This window comes from Lissotriton helveticus, chromosome 12, assembly GCF_964261635.1.
Source record: "Lissotriton helveticus chromosome 12, aLisHel1.1, whole genome shotgun sequence".
Lineage (NCBI taxonomy): Eukaryota > Metazoa > Chordata > Amphibia > Caudata > Salamandridae > Lissotriton > Lissotriton helveticus.
This window is the reverse complement of record NC_136073.1, coordinates 798,196,551-798,204,971: the sequence shown is the minus strand read 5'-3', so window position 1 is coordinate 798,204,971 and position 8,421 is coordinate 798,196,551.

Here is an 8,421-nt window from a genome sequence, read left to right as displayed (position 1 = left end):
TGCGTCCCTCAGGGCCCTAGCTCTCCTGAAGGTTAACAAGGGTGTCTTCGGAATATCCATTCCGATGACCGGATCCATTTGAAGGAGGCCCCAATGTTTCCTAAACACACTTCTCAGTTTATTAGCATCCTTCGAAAAGGTGGTTATCATCCGAAAACGACCTTTATCGTCCTTTGTTTTAGTATTGGTTTCAAGGAGTTTCTTTCTTTCTAACGATTTCACTCTTTGAAGAGCTCCTTTCAAGTTCTGTTCCCCATAACCTCTCACTTGAAACCTTTTGGTACTTTGGTCAGCAAATTTTGAGAAGTCCACTTCCCTTGTGTTGTTTCTTTTTAAATGGAGAAATTCCCCGTATGGGATGCTATTAATGAGCCTCGGGGGATGGCCGCTCCGGGCATGCAAGATAAGAGTTTCCTGCCGTTGGTTTGCGATACAGTTTAGTGCAAATTTTATTGTCGATCACAATAACTTCTAAATCCAGCAAATTTACCGAGTTCTCACTCATCTCTGCGGTAAACTCCAGATTCAATTCGTTATTGTTGAGCATTTGCACATACTCTTGGGCCGTTTCTGTAGTCCCCCTCCAAATTAGGAAGAGGTTGTCTATATATCTGTGCCAGGTGACAATCTTATCTGTCCACGGGCTCTTGTCCCCGGCCCAGGCTACCTGCTCCTCCCACCAGCCCACGAATAAATTCGCGTAACTGAGGGCGAAGCAGGTTCCCATCGCCGTTCCAGACACTTGTTTAAAGTGCTGGTCCTGGTATAGAAAGATGTTATTGTATAGACAAAACCTCAGAAATTCTAACAACATGGTATTATGGTCTATGTATTTCAGTGGCCTATTCTTCAAGAAAAACTGTATTGCCTCCAATCCCTGTTCATGAGCTATGCTGGTATACAAGCTCGTGATATCCATCACAATCATCAAATCTCCTTCCCTCCAAGTTATTCTGCTTAGCTGATTCAAGAAATCCTTTGTGTCTTTAGTATATGATCGCAATTTGATTACAAAACTGGACAGAAAATGGTCAATATAGATAGAACTATGTTCTGACAGGCTGCCTTGAGAGGAAACTATTGGCCTGCCAGGAGGTAAGAGAGCATTTTTGTGCACTTTTGGGAGATGATAAAAACATGGTATTACTGGATTAAGCTTTCTCAAGTATAGATAGTCTTCAGTTTCTAACATCCCCTTCTCGTACCACTTCTTAAGCATATCATGACATTCCACAATGCTCTTGGTATACACATCTCTCTTGACCCTTATATATGACTCTTTCATGTCAAGTTGCCGTAAAGCCTCTTTATTATACGCATCAGATGTCTGTAGCACAATATTTCCTCCTTTATCCGAAGGTTTGACAATTATAGAAGAGTCTTTCTTAAGTCTATCAATAGCCATATATTGATCCCGTGTAAAGTTCCACTCATTGTTCACATTGTCCTCACATTCTCGCAATTGCACCAGATCTTGCAAAACTCTGTCTGAAAAAGTATCAATAATATCACTCGGCATTTGAGGAAGAAAGGTGGATACTGGCCTGAATGCTGTCGAGATTTTCTTCTGTTCAATGCCCCGAAACCCAGCCGGGTTTTCTTCTACCTCGCCATCGATTTCCTCGCGTAAATCTTCTAGGACTTGTATAGCTGGCATATCCCGTCCTAGTAAGACATCAGTTTCCTGCTGCGATTATTTAATTCGTCCTTCGATTTTTTTGGGACGTAATTTGAAGAACTTGTGTAACTTTAACTTTCTCACAAATTTAAACAGGTCGATGCGAGTTTGTGTGTATTCAAATTTCTTCTTAGGACTGAAGGTCAGCCCTAACTGTAACACGTTTTTCTCGATGTCAGTTAAGATACGTGCAGTCTCGTGAGAACTCGGTAAATTTCCTGGATTTAGAAGTTATTGTGATCGACAATAAAATTTGCACTAAACTGTATCGCAAACCAACGGCAGGAAACTCTATCTTGCATGCCCGGAGCGGCCATCCCCCGAGGCTCATTAATAGCATCCCATACGGGGAATTTCTACATTTAAAAAGAAACAACACAAGGGAAGTGGACTTCTCAAAATTTGCTGACCAAAGTACCAAAAGGTTTCAAGTGAGAGGTTATGGGGAACAGAACTTGAAAGGAGCTCTTCAAAGAGTGAAATCGTTAGAAAGAAATAAACTCCTTGAAACCAATACTAAAACAAAGGACGATAAAGGTCGTTTTCGGATGATAACCACCTTTTCGAAGGATGCTAATAAACTGAGAAGTGTGTTTAGGAAACATTGGGGCCTCCTTCAAATGGATCCGGTCATCGGAATGGATATTCCGAAGACACCCTTGTTAACCTTCATGAGAGCTAGGGCCCTGAGGGACGCACTAACTAGCAGTTACTCTAGGAAAAAAGTTCCCAGGGGTTTTGAAAAGGATGTCAAAGGCTTTCATCCCTGTGGTAAGTGCAAAGCGTGCGTGGGGAGCAAGAAAGTCCTGACCTATGCAGTCCCAGGGGTCAAAAGACCTAAAGAAATCAAAAGATTTGTTACATGCACTACCCCTAGCACAGTGTACTGCTTAAGTTGCCCATGTGGGCTTAAATACATTGGCAGCACGATACATCAAACTAAGGTACGGGTATTGGAACATGCAAGAGCTATTCAGAATGGGGATCTAGCATACCCAGTAGCACGCCACTTTAAAATGCACCACACTAGTGATAGGAATCTTTTAACCTTTTTCATCTTGGATCATGTACCACTTAACCCCAGAGGGGGAGATAGGCTAATGAGCCTTAGAAGGTTAGAATCTAGGTACATAATAGACATTCAAACCAAGACTCCTAGAGGTCCAAATTCACATGAGGAACTGGCTGTACATTTGGGGGACTGAACAGATGCTGTGTTTAAATGACTGACTTATATTTGAGATGACGAGAGAGATCAAACTGTTTATGAATTTGATGTTGATCATTTCTCATGTTAAAAGTATGTATATAGGGTGAGAAAGTATTCGTCATGGGTAACTCTTTATTGGTGTTTATATTTTATTGACACTTATGCAACATTAAGGATAGACGATTGTTGAAATGTGTGTGCGGTTGTATTTGCTCTATCAGTATAAGTCCATCGGTGGACTTGATAAAGTTAACAAGGAACTGCCCATCCATGGGCTAAATGTTAGCAAGTAACTGCCCATCCATGGGCTAAATGTTATGTTGAACGATGTTCACAGTATGCTTACTGGCTTAATGAATGCAACGTACACATTACAATATGGTGGCCGTGGACACGGCATATTTGTCCTTCCTTGATGTTGTTGTATTGCTATAGACATAAAACACTGCTGTTTTGGCGGCGCCATGTTACCATCGAGAAAGGCGTTAGCCGAAACGCGTCTGGACACCGTGAGTCTCTAAATAAAATCTATTGAGACTCGCCCCCACGAGTGCTTTTCTTTGTGAGAGAGTGGAACGAAGAATGAAGCAGTCATTGATGCGGGGGGCACCACCCGCCTAAAAGCACCCGCACGGGAATGCACGGAATTGGTGCAATATTGGGAGCTGTGATATATATATATATATATATATATATATATATATATATATATATATATATATATATATATATATATATATATATACACAAACGAGGAGAGCTGGATTTGAAGCATCTTTTATGAGAGACGCTTTTCGGCTGACATAGCACCCTTTCTCAAAAATATATGTTTCTGTTTGCTGTATTTGAGCTTGTGCAAATGACAAGAAGTTATGTTGGTGTTCCTCCCTTATCTACTGGCTGCTGAGTAGTGACTGCCATGCTGAGGGAATTTTACAGGTCAGCTAGTCAGGGAACAGGTTCTACAGGAAGGAGATGAAGTCTTGCAGGTTAGGACTGGATCATGGAAGATAGACGGGGAGGTAATTTGCCTTTCTTGCTACCAAATGTAGTCAAACCTGCTGCATTTTTTTGCCCACCATTGCCGCATTATTTCATTGTCCACAGGATAGGATGCCTGGTGTAGATCTGAGGTGCCAGTCACCTCCTAATCTGCATTGGAGTGAGTTATTGCTTTTGTAATGCCCAGTTTTTCATGAAAAATGTGTGTGCGCCGTACTGGTACATTTACTGCGGATCGTGCACATCTAGACTATGGGGCATATATAGTGGTAATTGAGCATGCTCGGTGGGTGTGCACATTAAAGCTTGAATGGCTGATTGTACTTATTTGGCCTGGCGCTGTCTTATTTTTTAAACCATTCGTAACATCACCGACTATCAAATGGACACGTCCCCTCTTGTAGCACAGGTGTAGGGTATGTGGGTGAGATCCCACTGCGCAGAAGAAAGGGAATTGCAATATGCTGCTCCTCGCCATGGGTAGAAATGCAATGGCAAGGACACGCGGGTCTCCACCTACGATCACAAAATGGTGGACTGACACAGCCTACCATGATGACGTAACTGACACGTTTGCGTCCATGTCTACGGTGCCTATAGAAAATAGACCAAAACAGATGGGGTTCCTTTGATGTCATATCTACCCAGTAGATCCTGTGCCTTTCCTGAGATTCCGAGCTCTAATTTTAAAGATGACCAAAATCAAATACAGTTATTATTCTTGATAGTCACAGAGCCAAATGTTACAAATATATGATTGCAAAATACTTGCCAAACCTCCAAATCTAATCTGTGGATGCAGTCTCTTGCTTGGATGGATGCAGTCTCATGCTTGGGTTTTTGTTTTTAAAATACTTTTTTATTTATTTTAGCAAGGAGCAACATATTACATGCTATAGACATCATGCATGGATACAGAGTATGAATGAATAGTCTAACATTCGACATTTTCTAGTACACTCATAATGGTGTCCTTCACACGAAAAAGAAAATAATTGGTACAGACAATATCTTGTAACTGTGTTTTAGGTTGTGACATTTTTCAAAGGTCATTGACTGTTGCAGTGCGTCCTTATTACTATTGAACCCTTATTCAAACTCTCCCACCCCCAAAGAGTTAACTAACTGGGCAACAACACTCACAATTGTTTATGCAGTAAGCCAAGGGTCCATTCTTCCTATCTTAGAGTTGAAAATCCACTCTATGCACACTTCGAGTTAATATGTCTCCTGTACTTTATATCCCTTGGGGTGTGGGTAAAGCCCCAGTAGACAGCTCTTTGCTGTGTTCCATGTTTGCCCGCCCACCAATTCCCCCAGTGCTTGCGCTATTTGCGTCCAATATGAGGACCGTGCAGGACAGGCCCACATCATATGGATGAAGTCTGCATCTGCCTCTACACATCGGGGACAATTCGCTGCCACTTTGGGGAACATCTTGTGCAAGTGATGCGTTGTAAGGTATGCCCATTGCGTGATCATATATTGAATGAATTTAAAGCGTGAATTGCATGAGACTGCTTTTGGGTAGGCAAGAAGGCAATCCCATGCTTTATCTATTAGGGCCTCTCCTAAATCTTCATCCCACTTCATCCGCAGCGTGTTTAGAGGCAAGGGTACATTTACCCTTATGCTTATGCAGAGCCATTTTGTTAAGTGTCTCCCTGTTTCCGTCAAGTGTAGCATGTGTACTAGTTCATGCGTTGGAGGTTCCAGTCCCTCCGGGCCCTGTACCTCCTGACGTATCGGGTTATGCTGGCATGCAGTAGGAATACCGTGTTGGGCAAGCCCTGAGCGTGAATAAGGTCTGCGTGAAACAGTAAGGCGCCGTCATTAAATAATGCTCCGACGGTGGTCACTCCCTCTCACTCCCAAGCAGCCAGCTGATGCCGTCATGTGACTCCTGCTGGGGTAGGGATTCCAACGAATGGGATAGTAGGCGCATAGGGTATCCTTGGCGTGGTGTGTTTTAGCGCTTGTTGCCAGTAATTTAGTACCACTTGTAGTAATGGTGATGATTCGATCGCCCAGTGTGTAATAAGGAGTCAGAGCCCCTCCTGCAATCAATCTAGATGTGAATGCAATCTCATGTAGGTTGTGCCCCACCAACCAGTACGAAAGTCATTGCAGTTGGCTTGCTATGCGGTAAGCCCTAAAGTAAGGGGCCCCCATTCCCCTGGAACTGGTCGGTAGCTGAAGCTTCTTTAGGCTAAACCTGCGCCTCCCTGTGCCCCATACTAGTTCCACAAGGATAGAATCCAATAGTTTGAAGACCCTTGGAGGGATTACTATAGGGAGCTGTTAGAACTGGGGGTCTCTAGTTGGCTGAGGTAGGTACCTTAGTCCAAATAGGGACCTGTGCTTCTAAGTCAGGGAAAGGAAGGGCACCTTCTCAGATAGCCCCTGCTCACCCCCTCGGTAGCTTGGCACGAGCAGCCATGCTTATCTGCAAGGCAAATGTGTACAATATTTGCAGGCACGCTTTCAGTAACCCAATAATAACACCACAAATGGACTTCACACGAGTTTCATAAAAAACAATGATATGTTTATTAAATACGATGAGACCACATAATAAAAATCCAACATATGCGTATTTGTAATATTTCACCTTGCCGGTTATTATGCCAGCAAGCCCTTGTAGGTTCTTGCAGTATTAATAAGCAAATCTCGATGATCCAATGCAGTCCTAATGCAATGCTATGCAGTTCGTAATGCAAGAATAAGGCCCTTCGTAATGTAAAAATGATGCAGTTCGTAATGCAACAATCAGGCAGTTCATAATGCAATTCGTAATGCAACAATCAGGCAGTTCGTAATACAAAAATAATGCAGTTGGTAATGCAACAATCAGGCAATTTGTAATGCAAAAATAATGCAACAATCAGGCAGTTCGTAATGCAAAAATAATGCAATTCGTAATGCAACAATCAGGCAGTTCATAATGCAAAAATAAGGTACTTCGGGACCAATCACGGTGCTCAGGACGGTATCTATGCCACTCTTACTGAATCGCAGTCAGCTACTGCCAAAATATGCCCTCAACACTGTTATGATGGAAAACAAAGTGCAGCTCCACACCCGGCCCCGCTACTCCCACTCCTCGGCAAGTACGGGCCACGATACGGACTTGAGCAGAGGCTCGCTCTGCAAAGATGGGAAAGGCAGAGAGCGTTTCTCTGGTAGTCCGCACCCCGTCCCAGGCGGCGACACACGCACGCTCGCTGACAGTTGCATAACAAAACATGAGGGGGCCCCCTGCAAGATTTGCTGAAGGGGCCCCTCACACTCACATCAGTAAGAGCTGAGGGGGCCCCCCTCCAACATGGATAAGCCTGGAGGCCCACCGCACTGCGGAGGCTGCGGGGGCGTTTTTTACACCCCTGGAGTCCTACCATACTAGAGAAAGCATGGGAGAATCGGGAAAACATGGGGGAGTGTTACAATATTAGTGAAAGAGACCATTCTCCTACCACGGGGATACCAATCGAATAGTAAACTTTTAATTCCTATCACTGTAGAGCCATCTAGAGAAGTAGGAGCCTCGAATTGCCATTAGAAGGAAGTTACTTAGATGGGGAAGAAGTTCAGGATTCATGTCATTGGTGAAATACACCCACAGGGAAGTAGCCCAGTATCCGTAGCACAAGCGCCTCACACACAGCTGGGAATAGGGTCTTCTATTAAGCCGACACTCCTCAAAGGTGACGAATGACAACATTTCTATTAGTAATAAAGTACACCAATGGGAAAGAAAAGCTTTTAATTCTGACAATTGCAGAGCAAGACCTGTAGAATGTGAGCCCTAATTTCCTGTCAGTACTTAATTACACCAATGTGAAAGGTGAATGGGTGAAGAGTCCTCCTTCCAATACGCAGGGAGTTACACCAGTGGAAAAGAGCCCGACATTTCTACCATTAGTGAGCTATAACAATGTGGAAAGAGCTAAACGTTACTACTATTAGTGAGTAATATTTGTTTGGAAGCATCTCAACATTCTTACATTATTAGTGAGTTGCATAAACGTATATGGAGCCCCACCAAAATGTGTATCATTAGTGAGGTACAACAGTTTGGTAAGAGCTCACTACCCCTGCCATTAGTGTGTCACATCAGTGTGAAAGGACCTCAACGTTTCTGCCATTTTAGAGACATCACTGTGGAAGTAGCTCAACATTCCTACCAATATGGGCTTCAGAGAAGGAATTGAAGGAGTGAACATGTCCGAGTTCCTACATACATGGCTTCTAAGCACCTTCCAGAAAAGACACATTTTCAATGTGCTTTGTCATAGAGAGGGCCCACAGGGCGCTGATGGCCCGGCCCCTGCCGGGGCACAGCCATGACCGGTGAAAGCACGTTTCTGAACTTTCTAGATAGAGATATGATTCTGAGGGAAGCCAGAAAGATTGGGGAGATCCAACACGAGAACACACGCATAATGATCTTCCTAGATTATAGCAGAGAGGTGCAGAAGCAGCGCCACACATTCGATTCAGTCATAGCCAAACTGCAGGAACATAAGATTCA